We start from the raw sequence: 19,112 nt of genomic DNA on the forward strand, positions 1-19,112 counted from the left end.
GTCCCTCTCATTCAGACATTTTGTAGTTTTAATATTTTGAGTGTATTGTGTGAGCTCACAATGGTTTATTCAACACATATTCCATTCAGAAAACAATTTTTTCAAAAACAGACTACATGTAATCTTGCCAGCAGACTTGTCAGGGCAGAGATTCATGTTATACAAATCATCATCGTGATGTAGTTATCTTGGCTTTATTTTGACCCAGATATTACAATTACATTATACCAAAATCTAATTTGGGTGCCACGGTCAGCAAGATGTAGTTCTAGAGCTTCCATTAATACAATGACAGCAAAAAATGACAGAAAGACACAGACAAAAAATTTCACTGAAGGAAGTCATATAGATTATTATCGCTGCCACACAAGACCAATAAAAAAAGATAGACAAATAGTTACAACTCTTCAAAATGCTGTCCTTCAGAGAAACTCCAAGTAAGACAAAGTTTCAAGAAGCGGTCTACCTGACCCATAACACAATGACGTAATGAGATTAAACATTTTATAGCTCTCAGCGCGACAACCTTGCGCAGTTTCGCGGTGTACAAGTCGTGTATCAACTGCAAAGAGAAGACTGAGTTGCAGATTTAAGTGGCTGAATGACAACAGGAAGAAGATAGTTAACTGGATCATGAACTGAGAAATTAAGCTTGCTCAGGCCACAAAACCATAAGGGGACTAACGTGACTTGAAAACATCAGCCTTGTCGTTACTGGCACAATAACAACAGAATAACAAAACCTGCAAAGGAAGAATTAGATTATAATTGTTCTCCATTTGTTCCAAGAGGTTTAATACCATTTCACATCCCAGACCTTGCCATGTTTTGTTATGATGACGATGATGATTATTATTATTATTATTGTTATCTGCAAATGGATATGGATAGTGGATATTGTAAAGTAATATTTTTTCTTTCTTATTCTTAATAATGAGTGTAGATGAATCACATCAAGGTGATTCAATGGTTAATTTTAGTTTACATCTCTTCCATTGAAGATGGAAGGTGCACAGGAACTACAGATCAAACAGTATCAGGACAAAATTCAAGTGTGGATGATACTAAAACCTGTATCTTGTTTCTGGTCAGCTGTTGAACAAACCAGACAAATGTCCTTTAATTGTCATTCATTTTGAAATCTAAAGGACAGGAAGTTGTGCCAGGCCTCCCTTCAGGCAATACTCAATACTTGAAACTGTAGTCAAGTTTGTGTTAATGCCCTTGTAGGTCTGCGGTAGATACCCGTCCCTCCATCCTCTCCTCACCACCCACTCCAGCACCAGGAGCAGACTACTGTGCCAGGCCTCCCTCCAGGCCACAGTGCTGAGAAAGTGACAACATAAGGTCCATTCTGTTCCCTGTCACTCACAGCCCCAGGCCCACTGTTAAATGGAAAAGGCTTTTAGAGGCTATAAATGGGGAATGGAAGCAGAGAGGGATGTGGGTCACAGTGGACATTTCAGTATGTGTCCGTTTGTAATTTTGTTTGTGTGAGTGTGTGCATGTGTATATGCATGGCTGCATAAGAGTGTGCTCCTGTGCATCTGGCGAGTAATGTGTTGCTAAAGGTTTGGATTTCTGTGTGTGTGTGTGTGTGTGTGTGTGTGTGTGTGTGTGTGTGTGTGTCTGTGTGTGTGTGTGTGTGTGTGCATCCTCTTTTTGTTTTTTGTGGACTGTAACCGTCTGCCTTGGGGGGCCATTTTGCTTTGTGGGACGCATAACTTGAAAATGAGTGTAAAGACAAAGGAGTTGCTGCCCACGTATGACTGGGGGACTTAAACACTCACATGGGCAGCGAGACCTAGTAAGGCGAGATTGGGAATAGTCCCTCAGATCTCAGCCCAAGTGGTGTTCTATTACTGGACTTCTGTCCTCATCATGGACTGTCCATAACAAACACATGTTCAGACATAAGGGTGCGAACATGTGCACCTTGCACCAGCATACCTTAGGCTGCAGTTCAGTGATCGACTTTGTGGTTGTATCATCTGACTTGAGGCCACTTGTTTTGGATACTCAGGTTAAGAGAGCGACAGTGCTGTCAACTGGCCACTACCTGGTGGTGTGCTGGCTTCGCTGGTGGGGGAGGATAACAGTCAGACCTGGCAGACCCAAATGTACTTTGAGGGTCTGTTGGGAACGTCTGGCAGAGTCCCTTGTCAGAAATTGTTTTAACTCCCATCTCTGACAGAGCTTCAACCATGTCATGGGGGAGGCAGGGGACATTGAGTCTGAGTGGGTCATGTTCTGTGCCTTCATTGTTGAGACTGGAGCTGTGGCCATAAGGTGGTCAGTGCCTGTAACCCCCAAACCCGTTGGTGGACCCCAGTGGTGAGGGATGCCGTCAAGCTGAAGAAAGAGTCCCACCGAGCCTTTCTGGCTTGTTGGGCTCCTGAGGCAGCTGACAGGTCAGGCCAAGCGGCACACAGCTGTTTTGGTTGCCAAGGCCAAGAATCGGACATGGGAGGAATCTGTTGAGGCAATGGAGAACGACTTTCTGAAGGAGGCAAGGAGATTCTGGGCAAGCATTTGGCAGCTTGGGAGGGGGAAGCAGTACGCCGTCAACACCGTGTACAGTGGAGATGGTGGGGCTGCTGACCTTGACCTGGGATGTTGTTGATCCATGGCACGAATACTTCTAAGGTCTCCTCAATTCCACCGACATGCCTTACAAGCAGGTAGAGTCTTCGGACTCTGGGGTGGATTGTCCTATACCGAGGCCTGAAGTTGCTGAGGTAGTTAGGAAGCTCCTCAGTGGTGGTGTCCCAGGGGGGGTGAGATCAACCCTGGGGTCCTGAAGGCTCTGGATGTTGTGGGGCTGTCCCGGCTGACATGCTTCTGCAGCATCGTGTGGAAGGGTGGGCAATGCTGCTGGATTGGCAGACCGGGGTGGTAATCCCTCTCTTTAAATAGAGGGATCGGAGGGTGTACTCCTCAGTCTCCCTGGAAAAGTCTACTCCGGGTTACCAGAAAGGAGGGTCCGACAGGTCGTTGAACCTCAGATCCAGGAGGAGCAATGTGGTCTTCCACCCTTGGCAGGGTCCTTGAGGGTGCCTCCTCGAGGATGCCTCCCTGGTGAGGTGTTCCGGGCATGTCCAACCGAGAAGAGCCCCCAGAAAAGACCCAGGACACACTGAAGGGACTATGTCTCTAGAAAAGCTTTTGGAACGCCTTGGGACAGTGGTAGACAAATGAATGAATGGGCAAAGAGTTTGGGGCTATTTGTAGACATGAAATTGTGTGTGCGTGTGTGTCCTTGTCATTTATGTTTACAAGATTAATTATGCTTTGTTAGCCAGTTTGAAGGTTGAGATTTGGTTTTATAGCCTTAGTAGTTGGTGCAGTTTGAATTTGGATTCATCATTCCGTTGAGATGGTTTGGTTTAATTAAAAAAAAAAATTCAAGTCATATTTAGAAATCATATTGGGAAATTTCAGATGTCCACTGGAGCCTAAAAATCCAACTGGAGAAACCTCACAACTTTTAAGTTTCCCAAAGCACCAACATTATAGAACCCATAAGTAAATACTGTTATAGCACTTTTGTTATTGTTGTTGTGCCTCACTAAATCAGTTCTTGACTGCAGTGTGCAACACAATAAAATATGTTGTTGTCAACTGGTATTGCTAACGTTGGCTTGCATTATATGACCTCATGTTTTCTTAATTTTGTCACTTAAATATAAACACTCAAGGCAATGATATCATTCCCAGCTCTGACTTCCGTGGTTAATGGAAGATAGCTTAATATTTATCTGTGAGAGGTGCAATCTGGGCAGCAGAACCTTTGCTGACAAAATACCGGGCTTTTGTCTCAGAAACACATGGTCTCTTTTTTTTTCCCAGTAAGTTATTTGTTTTGTTGAAACAAATGCCACTTGTAACATAACTGTTCATCATCCCCGTTAACTCTTGGCCTTTTCTCTTGTCCAAAGTCACTGTTGTGGCTGACTTATATTTTTCATGGTGGCTCATTCAATACCCTCCGCAGATTAATGCCAACCATGCAATTTAAAATGCCTCCAAGCATGACTGGGTCACTAAATATTGTGAGAAATATTATCCAGTGCACAAAAAGCCCCCTCTATACATTTCAAACAGATGTCCCCTGTCATTGCCTGGTAAGCAACATTAAATACAAAATTCCACTGTAATCTCGTTTTATGACAAGGGCTGTCTGAGTGAGTCTACAAAGGGGTGAGCGTACGGACATTTCTGATTAATTGATCATTAGTTCAGCTTTGAAGCCTTGTTTTTCCCCCTCTTTGCCCCAGCTGATTACTAATATGTATAACCATCTGCCCATTTAACTTGGAACGGCCTAGCCATAATATATAGGTTAGCAATTGGTCCTCATTTAACCTTGAGGATTGTAAAGCTGTCATAGAGGACAAGAGTAATACTCACCTTCAGGAAAGGGCAGCATAAAGCTCATGTTGAACAGTCAAAATCTAAACACTTGGTTCACAATTTTTGATATGAGAAGGAGGTTGGGGTAGTAGTGAAAGGGATAGCACAATGTTTCAACCCCACAGGATTTGGAGATGCTGTTCAACACAGAACATATAGTCTTTGTCATTAAATCCAAAAGAAGAAACCTATTTTCAGCGAATGTGAAAAATCCCACAAGAAACCAATCCTTTGAATATTGCAGTTATTTTAAACAGCACCAGTGACTTCAGTTAGCCAACAATGTATATGCACACACGCATCCACTCACCAACACACGTTTACCACCTTGACATACTTGTCCCATATATTATCTTTTACTGTAAGAAAATGTGAATCAAGAGCGGGTCTTGATTTTCACATTGCCTCTTTTTTTTAACTTTACAACCAGCCATATCCTTTGCTTTTTGAAATTGATTGTTGTCTTTCCTATGCAAATTTATGTAGCAATTTGTTGGCTATGTAATGAGGTCAAACAAAGTAACAAAGTAATTGTCAATGAAAGATAAAATAAAAATCAAACTATATCTCAGAATCGAGTGTCCAGTGTTGGCAGGTGCCTCGGGATGATTCTTGTCGGCAGGCTGTTTTCAGCTGAGTGAAGGTTTAGATTTTGCCCTTTTATTGCAGTCATCGTAATCCTCAAATGAAATTCACAAAAATAGGAATGTCAACAAATAAATAGGGGGAAACAAAAACATCCTGTTAAATTGTCAACCCTGCAACAGAAATTGTGTTTCCTGTGTGACAAGAGTGATGTATTGACTGTGGTGTGTCATGGTGTTGTCAGTGTTGAGTGTGGTGATAGTCAGCTGAAGGCTCTCACCTGTCGCTGCTGAGCCGAAGTGAGGGGACGACTGGCGCCGGCCCAGTCTAAACAGGAGTCAGCTCCGTTGTCTGAACAGGTCAGTTTCACATTGGTGATGGAGAGCCAGAGACAGACAGAGAAGAAGAAATCCAGATATTCGTGCACACACACAGGGCCCCACCACCACCCCGAGTTTCACACATACCTCTCCCGCCACATGCACGGACTTCTTCCTATTTGTTGTTAGCAGATAGCTGGAGACTGTTTGCGTACTGCCTTTTTCTGCTCTAGGGATTAAGGTCATTATGAAACACTTTATTTTTATCAATGCATTTGTCTTTGTTTCCTTATCTAGAAATCTATTTGCTTTTTCTAAAACAGGCCAAAATGTGATCTTCCTCTAAAAGTTTCTAGTAATTATCAGTGCTCAGTGTGATTTCATCCTAATTTTTCAAACACACACCCAGAGACACACCCTCCCCTTCATGGGTGTTTCGGCTTGGTTGGTCTGCAGCATGAACCGTGACGGATTATGATGCAGCCCTAATGTATGGGTGCAAGTATGTGTGTGGGTTTGTCTGTGCAGGATTTGTGTGTGTGAGAGAGTGATGGAGGAGACAAACCATCTGTTTGCCTGAAAGTGTGTATGCTTTATATCTCTGCTGCCGCTCTATGGCTACCCTGCAGATGTTTTTGTTGTTTTAAGTGCTGCTTTGTTTTTTATTTTCCCACATTTGTTTAGAGCTGGAGGATTATTAAACATGCACTCTTTGACATTTGTTGTGAATGTTCTCTGAAGGTCTACGATCAACAAACCAGAAAGAGAAAAAGCTTGACCAAATTTCATTTTCAATCTCTTAGCTCAGAGTATATTGAAGAACTGTGGTAGAATTATGCAAATTTTCTTTCTCAATGGGCCTGACAGATGAGCACTGTACTACACTATACTTACTTCAAGATTGAATTTCACAATTTGTTTCCACCTGCCTGGTAATAGCTGATTATTCCTGACTTTTTCATGATTCTATTTCACTAAATAACCATTTGTTAATCAAGCAGTTGTGTAACGTAGAAGTTAATACCTATGCCATTTAAAATGATACTTGTCTTCCCTACTTTTCTTACTTTTCAGTGTCTTGTTGATTTAAGTCAGAGCTTTTCAGTAATGTACTTGTTTCTCCATTGCCACCGGCAACTGAACATCACAAGTAAAATCTAGTAGTCAACACTACACTGTAGCTCTTTCTATGAGAGAAAAAACGAATGTTTTGTAACTTCAGACTTGGATTGTGATCAAGACATGAAATATGAAAATACATTGTATCTGTGAAAGGATCTGACATACTGTTATCAAGCATTTGTTGTCACTGGCAATTTAATGGATGAAGATTCATTGCCCAACCTACCAACCACCTGTAGGAATTCTCACTTAAGTTCCTCTTCTCTTGTCCCAAACATACGTCGGCTGGGTTGGATGGAGGCTCAATTTTGTCCATGCTGAACGTAAGGGAATGGTTGTCGGTCTCCATGTTGAGCTTCCTGTGATCCTCTGCAACTGGGGTGCAAAAGTCAATTGTACACTGGGCCATATTTTATTGCAGTTACACTAAAAGGATGTCAGGCATGTTTCCATTGATGTAAAACTTCCTGTTACAAACCCCAGCTTGTGTTTGACTCACGATTTCCGCAGCATGTGATTCGTAATGTGAAAGGACAAATGCTTTGACGTGTACCTGCAGCGGCATCACGTTGTGATCTGCCCAAGTCATGTGACATATTTTTTTAACCTTCTGTTTTCTTTCTTTTCGGTCATGCCTCCAAGCTGTGTCTCCACGGCAAGGAGATCATATAACTCAGCAGTGGAGGGCTATGTAAATAAAAACTGACTTGGCTTGACTTGCTCGTAATAAACTCAATATTTCATTCTTACTCACCATCTCAGATTCCACAATTTAGGGATTTTTAGTGTGCGTCATGATAGAATTGCTTACATTTTACTCTTAGGCCCGTAATGTCCAAAAGTTTAACACTGGCCTCAGATGGCAGAAAAATAGGTTTGTATTAAATAATTTGAAACATTTTAACTAAAGCAACTGAATTTGAAGCTCTTTTATTTGAGACACTGCAGAAAATACTCTTTTGTTTTCCAACTTTACCCCTCTGTTTTGTGCCCTTCTGTCATTAAAGGAAATGAATTACGGTGACTTCTGTTAGTCCAGTTTATCTTCTTCTTGCAGAGCTCCTTTAGTTTAGTGTCAGTGGGATCTTGCTGACCAGTCTTATCTGGCGGTGCCTATGCCGGGTTATCAGCTCTGGTCTACCTCAGGCAGAAGGACCTCAGACCTCCCACATCTTCTCCACACCGATTGCTTGAAAGGGATGTTTGATCGTAAACTAATTGAGATGTTTTTATCTCCTTCCTTTTATGCAGTGGTTTCACACAGTATTCAATAAGCAAAAGGGTTTAATCAAGAAAAAGGATGTGATGCTTAGACGGCAAAACATTTGTTATCCGTCACTGTTATCTAATATGCACACTTACTGTCAATTTCAGCCCTATTTACCGAGGATAAAATTTCCCTTTAAGTTTCTAAATTCTCTATGACTAAGCAGGTACAAGTTTTACAATTGTTGTTCTTGTCAAAGGAGTGTAATAAGCCCACACTTGCCCCATGTGTTTTGAGTTGGCCTGAGTGGTGAATGGGGCAGGTAGTGTTGACTCTCTGGTGAAAAGTGGCCTTGATCCATCTCAGTGTGGTCACTTCCAGGTCAGGCTGTAGGCAGAGTCAGCAAGGGGTGTGGAGGGGGAGAGCAGGATATCAGAGACAGGCCAAATAAACAAACCTGTCAGCCGTAGCATGGCCCTCTGACCTCCCCTGTCCCATCTGTTTTCTTATCTACTCCACTGCTAATACTGAGAACAAGTGACACCTCTCTCTGGCAAGCAGTCACTGTTTTCCTTGCACTTAGCCACAGCAAAATTGCACAAGATATGCTCATAGCGAGGAGGACTATTTCATATGGCCCGCAGAGTCAAAATGATGCGGTCATTTGAAAAACTTGTTGTTTTTTTTGAGGATTCTACATAATTTTTCTATGACTTAGGATCACAAAACCCCAAGTTCTACACAGCTAAGTTATTATCTGTGTTTTTAGCAGCTTGAGAATGTAAAAAAAATAAATCAATCACAATTTTGAAATACCATATACTCGCTGTCATAATCCTGATCAGGTCTCAGGAAACAAATGGCTGCACAAGAAGATTATCAAATGATATTGGCCAGGTTACTAAAAGTCCACTGACTTTGTATACAGTACATGCTTTTGAAATTAGTGCAATGTAGTCCAACCATAAGTCAGGCTGCTACTCTTTGTTGCCTTTGTAAGTTGTAGGCGCAGGATCAATATAGAGGGGCGGATCGGATCGGCTGATGATGCCAATCTGTAGCGAGGGTGGAGGAGCCGGGGGCAATTAATGAGTTTCCCCAGGGACCAAGATTGTGCTGCTTGAGTGAAGGGGAGGAGCTGCAATAGGAGAGGAGGTATTAGGGCAAAGTTTAATTATTTCTTGTTTACTGGTGTTACAGTGTTGATGCTTTGTGTGACATACAACATATTTTATTGTAGGTATCCTGCTGTGGTGACCCTCCATAAGTTCACTATATCTCAGTAGTCTTTTCCATGTAGAAATACAACTGTAATGTCATCCATTATTCTCTTTACGAACATTTCAAGCAAAGTAAAAAACACAGTATTCCCTCTTAGAAAGGGCTTTATAAAGGGACTTGTGTGTGTTTGCCTGCAGCAGGGGCGGGTAACAAGCTGTCTATCTGCAGAAACGTCTGCTCCAGTAAGCCACATCTGCCAATGGGCACGAGGACCTTGCCTGAGGGCTCTGGGGTCAAAGGGGAAAGCATACCCCTGCAGAGCACTCAGATCACATATCCTCTGTGGTCAATAAACTGGCTGCTGTCACTGTTACAAACACTACTGTTCCTATTTCTATTGACTCCACTTCATCATAGAGATTTACTGTATGCTCGAGTCTCTGCTGTTGCTTATTTTCAAGGATTGTTGTGATATCGTACTCAGCTTTTGGGTAAATATAATGCCTTATCTCTTTCACATGAAATAAAACCAAATTAAAATTTTCCATTGGTTAGGGATGGCAGGCTTGTCCTTGTGCCTCTTTCTAATTAGTTATCTTGGTTGATCGAAGCTTTGAGCTTGTTACCCTTAGCTGTGTGCTACGAACAGCATTTGTATTCATATCCTGTCACAGCAAATAAATACGGGTGTTTGTGAATGTTAATATGGCTTCCTACTTGAACTTTTTATTTGAACAATTTGAGAGAGAGTGGTGAATCCTCTGTGACAGCTGAACCCAGACGAATGTAGAGAAATATGGCCTCCTGCCATGCAAACATATTTTCTGGCAGATCAGCAAATTGGCAGCACATTTTTTTTTCTTTTACCCAACCTCCACCGCCGCTGTCCTGGAGCCACCCGAACTTAAGGTTTGTTTTCTCTGGATTATCTGATCTAGTAACCCATTACTACTCAAAAGCAGAGGGCGCAGTCGTCGCCCCTCTGTTTCCATCCCCACTGTTGCCCCTCCACTGTCTGAGCCTCCCCTCCCTCTACCCATCTACCAGGTTTGGCAAAGCCCATGACCTTCCAATGCAGCTCCCTCAGTGACCAGTAATGGTTTATTTTGTGTCAGAATGCATTTTGGTTTCTCTCAGCTCAAATTTTCTGGACAAATTCAGGCGTTGTGTAACCCGAACCAATCATGAGCTCACATGTTTACAATGCAGGTCTACCATTGTTTGTCACAGCTTTCAAATAAAAGGTAGCCAAGATGGACAGTGTTTACAGGATGCAGGGAGCTGTCGGGGGCTGCGGCTGGAATCCCTGTCCACTGGGAGGGTGTTTCCAGGCTAATTTCACTGTTGGCAAGTTGTTCTTTGCTTGCTTACTGCAGCCAAGTAGTGCTTGTCTGAAAAGTTCATGGTCAACTTGTGGCTCGTTGTTATGTATATGAAATGCTTGAGCTACATTGGCACTGCTATTCTAAAAAACAAAGCGGGGGTAAAATCAGTTACCTCATAATTTTGATGCTGTAACATCTTTCAGCACATATAAAACCTTGAATTATCTTACATATGCAGAGCGGTGAAAAGGGGCAAAGGGATGGTGCACCTTGTGAGTTAATTTGTTTCCATTTCAGTTTATGTGATCTCTGTGCACTGAAAACTGCATTTCCGAAAATGGACTTGGACAGTCCACCAGGAAGTTAAATCAGTAAAATCAGCTCCTTTAACCTCTGCAGGGCTTTTGTGCATTTTGCAATGGGACCATTGTTGCCTAAATCTTATCATTTAAGCAGGGAACGAGAGAATGCTAATCTTTCAGGGTGTTGAATATCAGCCGCGTCTCTGCTGTGACAAGCTCTTTGACTTTCCACACGCTGCCAGATTCCTTGCTTGATCTGTTGCCCAGGCTCAGAATTCTACATCATGGGAATGTGTGTGTGTGGGGGGGGTGCTATTTCTTCAGAACAAAGAATAAACAGGCAATCCATGTTAAAGACTAAAAAGGAGACAAATATGATGCAGTTTTCCAGAATTTATATTCGCACAGCCAAAATTTTCCACATGTTTGTCTTGAGAGAACGTCTGTGAAGAATATTTTTTAATTGTGTTCGATTTAACACCTATATAAGGGATATTTGAAATAGTCCCACAAATGATGAAAAAGCAGAAACATTTAGTTAAATTATATAATTTTTTATAGTTACGGGAAAAAAAATTAATTAATTGGAATTTTTCTGATCCATTATCATATCACTTCTCAGAGACAGAAAACTGAATATGAAAGGATGATGCTTGTCCGAAGTAAAAATCAGAACACTACAGGAAAAAATCATTTATAATTTTCAAAGCTAAAAAAATCATTATACAATGACAGTCTAATTAACTGGCATCACTTAACATCCATATAACAATAAAAGAAACCCTAAACATAAAGAACCACATTTCTGCACATGAACCTGATAACTTTTCCTCGATATGCATTAGTTTGTGTAAATATTTTGGTGTCACTTTGACCATTGGGTATGTTTATAATTTAAGCATTTGTGAATTAAAGAGTGTGTCTTTCCATCCTTCTGAGTAGAACACCTGAGGGAGTTTATCACAGCTTGACTTTGCCTTTCTTTTTTTTTTTTTAAGCTATGTTGAAATACATTCAATAACGTCTCAATTTCAACCACAAAGGGGTTTTTCGTGTCTGATGGGCTGGAACAGGGGCAGCAACAGGAACCCACCACCGCCACCACCCGTTTATTATTAAGCCCCTCCCCAGTTGTTCAACATCTGTTGCCCAACATCTTCTTTTCCACCTCCATCTCGTCAGATCTCCCATTTCTCCTGGTCTTCTCCTCCTCTTTCTTGATCTGCTTCCACTCCTATTTCCCTTCCTCCCCTGTACTTCTCTACTGCGCCCCCCCTCCTTCCTCCGCCACCAGTGTTAGCTAATAAGGGGGTGGTGGTGTGTGTGTGTGTGTGTGTGTGTGTGTGTGTGTGTGTGTGTGTGTGTGTGTGTGTGTGTGTGTGTGTGTGTGTGTGTGTGGAGGGGCAGTACAAAGACCCTGTCTGGCCCACCCACTGACCCTATCCCAGCCTTTTCTTCACCCTCATTTCTAGCTATTTGCCCCCGTCTTTGTCTTTTGATTATAGTCAAGAACGCCTGGACAAAAAGCACTAATCATGGGATACAACTATCTGGTCCGTGTTGCTCACCTGAGGATCCATCCTCTTCCCGTCCCACCCTGTTCAGCTCCCTGGTGTGTCTTTGGTCCGTTGTGCGAGAGACAAGTCTCTAATCTAGTCACCGGTTCACAAGGCGAGGCGTCTCCCTCCCTGTCTGTCTTTTGCCTGTCATTGAATGAGATATTTAATGGGCCTGGCATATGAGGTCCTCGCTTTACTCAAGTCATCATTGCAATCTGTGAAGAGACTTATCTGTCCTGGTTACCTTTCCTGGCCTGAAATGAGTCTTCAGTTGAAGAAGATCACTCGCACACACGTTTGTTAAATAAACACTTCTGGGATTGTTCTCACACACAAAGAAACATGTTGAGTCATGAAATCATAGGCGCGCACAGCTCAATCACAAGTCGATTGAATGAGTGGAATCCGGCCAGTTGAAACCCAAGTGTTTTGCCACATGCCAACATCCCATTTTTCTGGCTACTGCTAAAAATCTCTGGGTAGTTCAAGTGACAGACGGAAAGCTGGTGCAAGCGAAGAGAAAGTTTCCCATGTATCCTTTTGAAATGGGTTGAGACTCGCAAGCTGTCAGAGGAAGGCACACTAAGTCTGATACTATCAAATGGATAGTGGTTGGCAGGCAGGTTTGAATTATGGAGCTTGTCTTAGAACTTTCACATCAGAGCATGTAGCTCATCTCAACTGTTTTCCAAATTCAAGTATTGTGAGGCTTTTCAGATGGAAACACAAGACTTTGTTCAGACAAACAGGCAACTTCAAACTCTGTGTTTTCCTGCCATTTACAACCCCGCTGCTCATTTGCCAGAAAAAGTACAAAACACCCTGGCTGTCCAATATTATGTGGACAAATGGCATCATTCCTTTGCTTTCTGCATTTGCCAGAACAGGCAGATCACCTGTCAAGTGCTTCTCGAAGGTGCCCTTCATTAAATCATTTATTCTTTTTTTTTTAGACTTTATCATATAGTTCTTCATATGATTCAAAATGATGCATGCAATCTAATCCCTTAAGTGTGGACTATTTATACAGTTAAAATCCCAAATTTTGTAAACCTTTCAGCAACAGATACACCATTTTTTTTCCTAATTCAAAAAAAAAAAAAAAGAGTTGAAAGCCAGTCCATGCACAGGGACAAGACTCTGGAAGATTGTTCTTGGCATTCTTTACAATCTCTGACTTCCTGTTTTAACACCAGGTATCAACAAAGTGTTGTTAATTTAAACATTTTCATTGTAACAATAAATGACATATACTCTAAAATATGGTCATGCTACAGAAAAGACTTCTGTCTGTATTTCGTGGGCAAGTAAAGTGAACGCTTTATTATTTATGAACAATCCATCATTCATTTTTAAAAATTGTTTCCAATGTAATATTCAAGACATGTAGACTAAATTGTTCTTTATGAACAAAGAATAATGGTCTGTTGACAAACGGTAAGACAACCTAAGACAGGAACATTATGTCTTATCAAGAGTGTTTTTTGGAAAGATCTATGATCAGTCAAACATGTCTGAAAGTGACAGATGATCCTTGTATAGTTGCAAGTAGGTACTTCAGAATGAGGCATAAAATCAAAATGTCCATCATGTTGACATCATGATGAGAACTAAGGAAAATGAAACTCGTGTATCTTACTCTCAATAATGTGAGGACATCACACATTATTTGAAAGTAAAATGTCTGTTAAATTCTTTTGTGAGAGTCCTGATCAATTTAATTTATTTCTCCTCTCTTTTGCATGGGCTCATAATGACGTGCAGACACCTACCTATAGGGATCAATTACTTTGTTTTTTATTGAAACAAAAGGATTAACAAGATTTTCAAACATCTCACTAGCAAAATCAATTAAAGTTTCTAAGTTCTTTTGTAATACAATCTAAATAGAAAACTAGAAAAGCTATAGACCTAGGTTTATTGAGCAATTTCTTCTATAATCTATTGCTCATGAGAACAAAATAAATAAAGGCTTAGCTTCTGCGCAGTCAGTGGGAGATATAGCAGAACTACATAAAACAGCATGATGTAAACTTCTCTTTCTAAGTTGTTGCATTGTTTGATTTGGTTTTATTCATCCTTAACATGAACAAGATAATTACCGAGCTGTACTCTTGTCACAGAGGTGGCTGATAGATGTCCTATTCGACTGGCCTCCCCTCCTCCTCCTCCTCCTCCTCCTCCTGCTAGACAGCCTGGATCACAGCAGACCTCCCTGCTGCTGCAGACCTGCTTCTTCTCAACTTTTCAATCTCACTTCTCAGCCCCATAGTATGTTTGTTTGAGCACAGATTCGGAGTTTGACCGTGTTTAAATGTGTGTTTTAATGCTTTTCTCTGCACAGTTATGCATGTATGTGTGTGTGCGTGTGTGCGTGTGGTATTGTTTTCATGTGAGTGCCTGTGTGTGTATGTGATGACTGGACCATGTGTTGGCTTTTGAGATTTACTAGGAATGGTTTGAGGATCACCATTTCTTTGACCTTAGTTTTAAGGGAAGAAGAGGAGAATAAATGGTGGGGAGGAGTTGAGAAAAAGGGAGATAAAGAGAGAATGAGGAAAATAGAGGTGGAGAATGTGGGAGAAACAACGGCGGGGGGGTATGCAGGGTAAATCTTTCCTCTGTGAGAACAATTTGATCCCTGCCTTGGCTGGCTGTTCTTAACTGAGTCTAGTTTTGTCCATCACTGAACAATGCAGACGGAGTAACGTTTCAGGTCGGAGGGGAACTGATTCTCCAGACAGGTAGTCCCTCTCTCTTGCCCTCACCCCTGGATGGTCTCTCATCCCCCTCTCCCCTTTTTTTCTCATGTTCTCATTGTATTTCTCTCTGTCTCACCCCCGTATGTGTCCCATTGATTCAGTAGTCAGGTAACTCACTAGTACCCACCCTTGCCATCTTTTTTACCCAGCAACCATATGCATTCCTTTGCAGAGGCTTGTTAATAAGCATGAGCAGTTAGACACCACTTCTTTACACACAGTCGGCTCTATTCTTTCATTTAATGAGCAGACTTTTCCCCGCCTTTTTAAAAAGAATAAACTCGATTTGGTTCTCACTGATTCCCAAAAAGCCATGTGGGATGTTTTAGCCCGTTTGATTTTGATGATTTCTTCATTCTATGTCAATTTTCAAGGATAATTGTGTTATGTTACAGTACTAAAATGCAAATCATCATATTAATCAGAATAACAGTAATAATGATTATGATAATAATAATAATAATAAACGCCATTAGGGGTTGCAATTATAATCATTCTTATATAGTTTCATACCATGGTCCACAATGGTTACTTGATTAAAAATGCAAACTTTTCAATCGGTAATTGTCGCACTAACTTTTTTGCGATTAAACTTCCTCCTTTTTGCATCCTGCATTGGAAATCAAGTTAAATCCTTAATGAATTGAGGTTTTTTTTTTTCCAAAGTTTTGCTGCAACAAATGCATTTTCACATTTTCCAATCTCCCATTTTTTCACCCCTTAAATGCACAGAAAATCCATTAGTCCCGTTCATCATTAACCTCCCAGTGTGGAAGTTGTGGGTCTATGTGGCCGTGTTAGTTTTCTCCCTGTAAAAACACAATCATTTCCCGGCGCTAAGAGCCCTTAATGGACTAGAATGGGCACTCTGAGGCTCATTAGCATTAGCCAGCTTCCTACTCTCTGTTAATGGACAAATGCTCTTTATATTTATAATGCTTTTACAGAGATGGACGATCAATATCATAATCTACATGATTGTGGAATATGAAGTAATGTTTTTTGTGCGCATTAGGGAGAAAGTATTAGTTTGAGTTGCAAAACAAGAAAACACTTTGATAAGGGTGTGGTTGCTGTCTGGAATGGATATATACAGATGTATGATGCCTGATTTAAAAGGTAAAGCGCCGCTTCTGCTGATTGAAACGGATGTTAATGAGTAAACAAGGTCCCTGAATTCCCTCTATGAATTTTGAAACCCACTCTTTTTTTTTTTCTCTAATTTACCATTTTGAAAATGGGTCGCTGAAACTACGGGCCTCCTGAAACCTGAGAAAGCCACTCTGGCAGGACGGTCAGTGAAGCGTTTTGTAATTTCAATCAAGTTCAAGCCATCGCAGCAAAGACATTTTTAAGAGAATAATGTTATCAGTACAATCTGATTATTCTATCTGTGATAGTTGAGCATAATTTTTACACTTTGTTCAGTGCAAGGCTTGGTCTGATTTATTTTGATCTTCATCAAATGAAGAAAAAAAAAAGAAAAGAAAAGTGTATATTGTGTGTGTATGTGTATATATATATATACACATACACACACATGTATATACGTATGTGCGTATATACATGTGTGTGCATGTAAATATATATATATATATATATATAAATATATATATATATATATATATATATATATATATATATATATATAAACACAGTGGGGAGAACAAGTATTTAGTGTTTGATACACTGCTGATTTTTCAGCTTTTCCCACTTGCAAAGCATGTAGAGGTCTGTAATTTTTATCATAGGTACTCTTCACCTACCAACCAGTAAGAATTGTGGCTCTCACTGACCTAGTACTTCTTCTTTAAGAAGCAATCCTGTTCTCCACTCATTATCTGTATTAACTGCACCCGTTTGAACTCCTTACCTGGATAAAAGACACCTGTCCACACACTCAATTAAACAAACTCCAACCTTTCCACAATGGCCAAGACCAGAGAGCTGTGTAAGGACATCAAGGATAAAACAGTAGACATGCACAAGGCTGGGTAGGCTACAGGACAATAGGTAAGCAGCTTGGTGAGAAGGCAACAACTTAACTTTTCCAACAATTGTTAGAAAATGGAAGAAGTTCAAGATGACGGTCAATCTCCCTCGATCTGGGGCTCCATGCAAGATCTCACCTAGTGCGTCAATGATCATGAGGAAGGTAAGGGAGCAGCCCAGAACTACACGGTTAGACCTGGTCAATGACCTGAAGAGAGCCAGGACCAGAGTCTCAAAGAAAACCATTAGTAACACGCTACCCTGTCATGGATTAAAATCCTGCAGCGCACACAAGGTCCCCCTGCTCAAGCCAGCACATGTCCAGGCCTGTCTGAAGTTTGCCACTGAGCATCTGGACGATCCAGAGGAGGAATGGAAGAAGGTCATGTGGTCTGATGAGACAAAAATAGAGGTTTCGGTCTAGACTCCACTCACCGTGTTTGGAGAAGAAGGATGAGTACAACCCCAAGAACACTATCCCAACTGTGAAGCATGGAGGTGGAAATATCATTCTTTGGGGATCCTTTTCTGCAAAGGGGACAGGATGACTACACCGTATTGAGGGGAAGATGGACGGGGCCATGTATCGCAAGATCTTGGCCAACAACCTCCATCCCACAATAAGAGCCTTGAAGATGGGTTGCGGCTGGTCTTCCAGCATGACAACAACCTGAAACACACAGCCAGGGCAACTTAGGAGTGGCTTTAAGAAGCATCTCAAGGTCCTGGAGTGGCCTAGCCAGTCTCCAGACCTCAATCCAATAGAAAATCTTTAGAGGGAGCTGAAAGTCCATATTGCCCAGCAACTGCCCCGAAACCAGAAGGATCTGGAGAAGATCTGTATGGAGGATCGGGCAAAAATCCTGCTGCAGGGTGTGCAAAATTGGTCAAGAACTGCAGGAAACGTATGATCTCTGTAATTGCCAACAAAGGTTTCTATACCAATTATTAAGTTCTGTTTTTCTGACCAAATACTTGTGTTATGCAATAAAAAGCAAATTCATTAATTACAAAAATAATAACTTAAAAATCATACTATGTGTTTTTCTGGATTTTTGTTTTAGATTCTGTCACTCACAGTTGAAGAGTAACTATGATAACAATTACAGACCTCTACTTGCTTTGCATGTGGGAAAGGCAGAAAAATCAGCAGTACTTGTTCCTCCCACTGTATACCTTTTTCTGCATGGGAAAACAAATGCAGAGATATCAAACATTATACATTTAAAGACATGAGCCAATGAAAGTGATAAGTTAAGGGGTAATCCAATGAAGAAGTGTTTTGATATGAATGATAAAGTAATACACAGCTTCTAATTGTGTGTGTGCATGTGTGATCGGTGATAGATAAGTGTTGTCATTGAGAGATGGCTTCACCTGCACTTCCCCCTCCTGTGTGTGCAAGTGATTTTTTTTTTTTTTTTTTTTTTGAGGGGGAGCTTGAGTGGCTTGAGTACGAGTGTGAGAAACATCTCTTATATTATCACTGGTGTTGAGAAGTGTCAACCAGGGACTATTGTGATACCGGTGAATGAATTACATGGCCAACGCTAGAGTAGAGTAGTTTTGTTCAAAATCTGTATTTTTGTTGTCTGAGAATACCTCGGGGATCAGGAATGTAAGAAGAATAACACTAAATAATCATCAGACCCTACTGGTATAAAGTTAAAAGGTGTCAAACATAACAAAACATGACGTACATCTTAAGTTACTAAAAACATCTTCAAAGTGACAATGGTTATGGATCATATCAGATAAATCAGTGTGAATGTACTTTGAGTGCGGTATTTGAATCTATTGCACGTTCAATATTCATCTTATGGAAACCTGTGTTTGTATTTGCACATTCCCATGCGTGTAAGAAACTGCATTTGGTGTGTGCTTCTTTTAACAGACACGCCGTTTAAATCGTTAAATAAGTCTGCTTTTAAACAGGCCTTTCCCGTTTTATAAAGTAGCGAAAATATCTAAAGTAACTAGTGGTTTTATCCGTGTAATTTATTCCAGTAAGTAACTTCATACCCAGAATTTACCTGCAACATTTTGTTTTTGTTAATCTTCTTATTGTACACTTTCCTGTTACCGCCAACCAAGTGTTTTAGTGTATATCCCCATGCACCTCTCTCTTTCTCTCTCTCTCTGTCTTCCTTTATTTTAAGAATCAAAAATTCCCAACTAAAGCTGGTGTCTATGTAACGTGTTTTCTGCCTCACCAAGGTCAAGGATTTTTATTTTACATCATGTATGATACAGTGAGATCAATACATTGGATGCTGTCAGTCTCCCATCTTCACATTGCGGTGG

Source organism: Fistularia commersonii, chromosome 27 (assembly GCF_037954325.1).
Source record: "Fistularia commersonii isolate RoL2024-O1a breed Wild chromosome 27, RoL_Fcom_v1.0, whole genome shotgun sequence".
Classification (NCBI taxonomy): domain Eukaryota; kingdom Metazoa; phylum Chordata; class Actinopteri; order Syngnathiformes; family Fistulariidae; genus Fistularia; species Fistularia commersonii.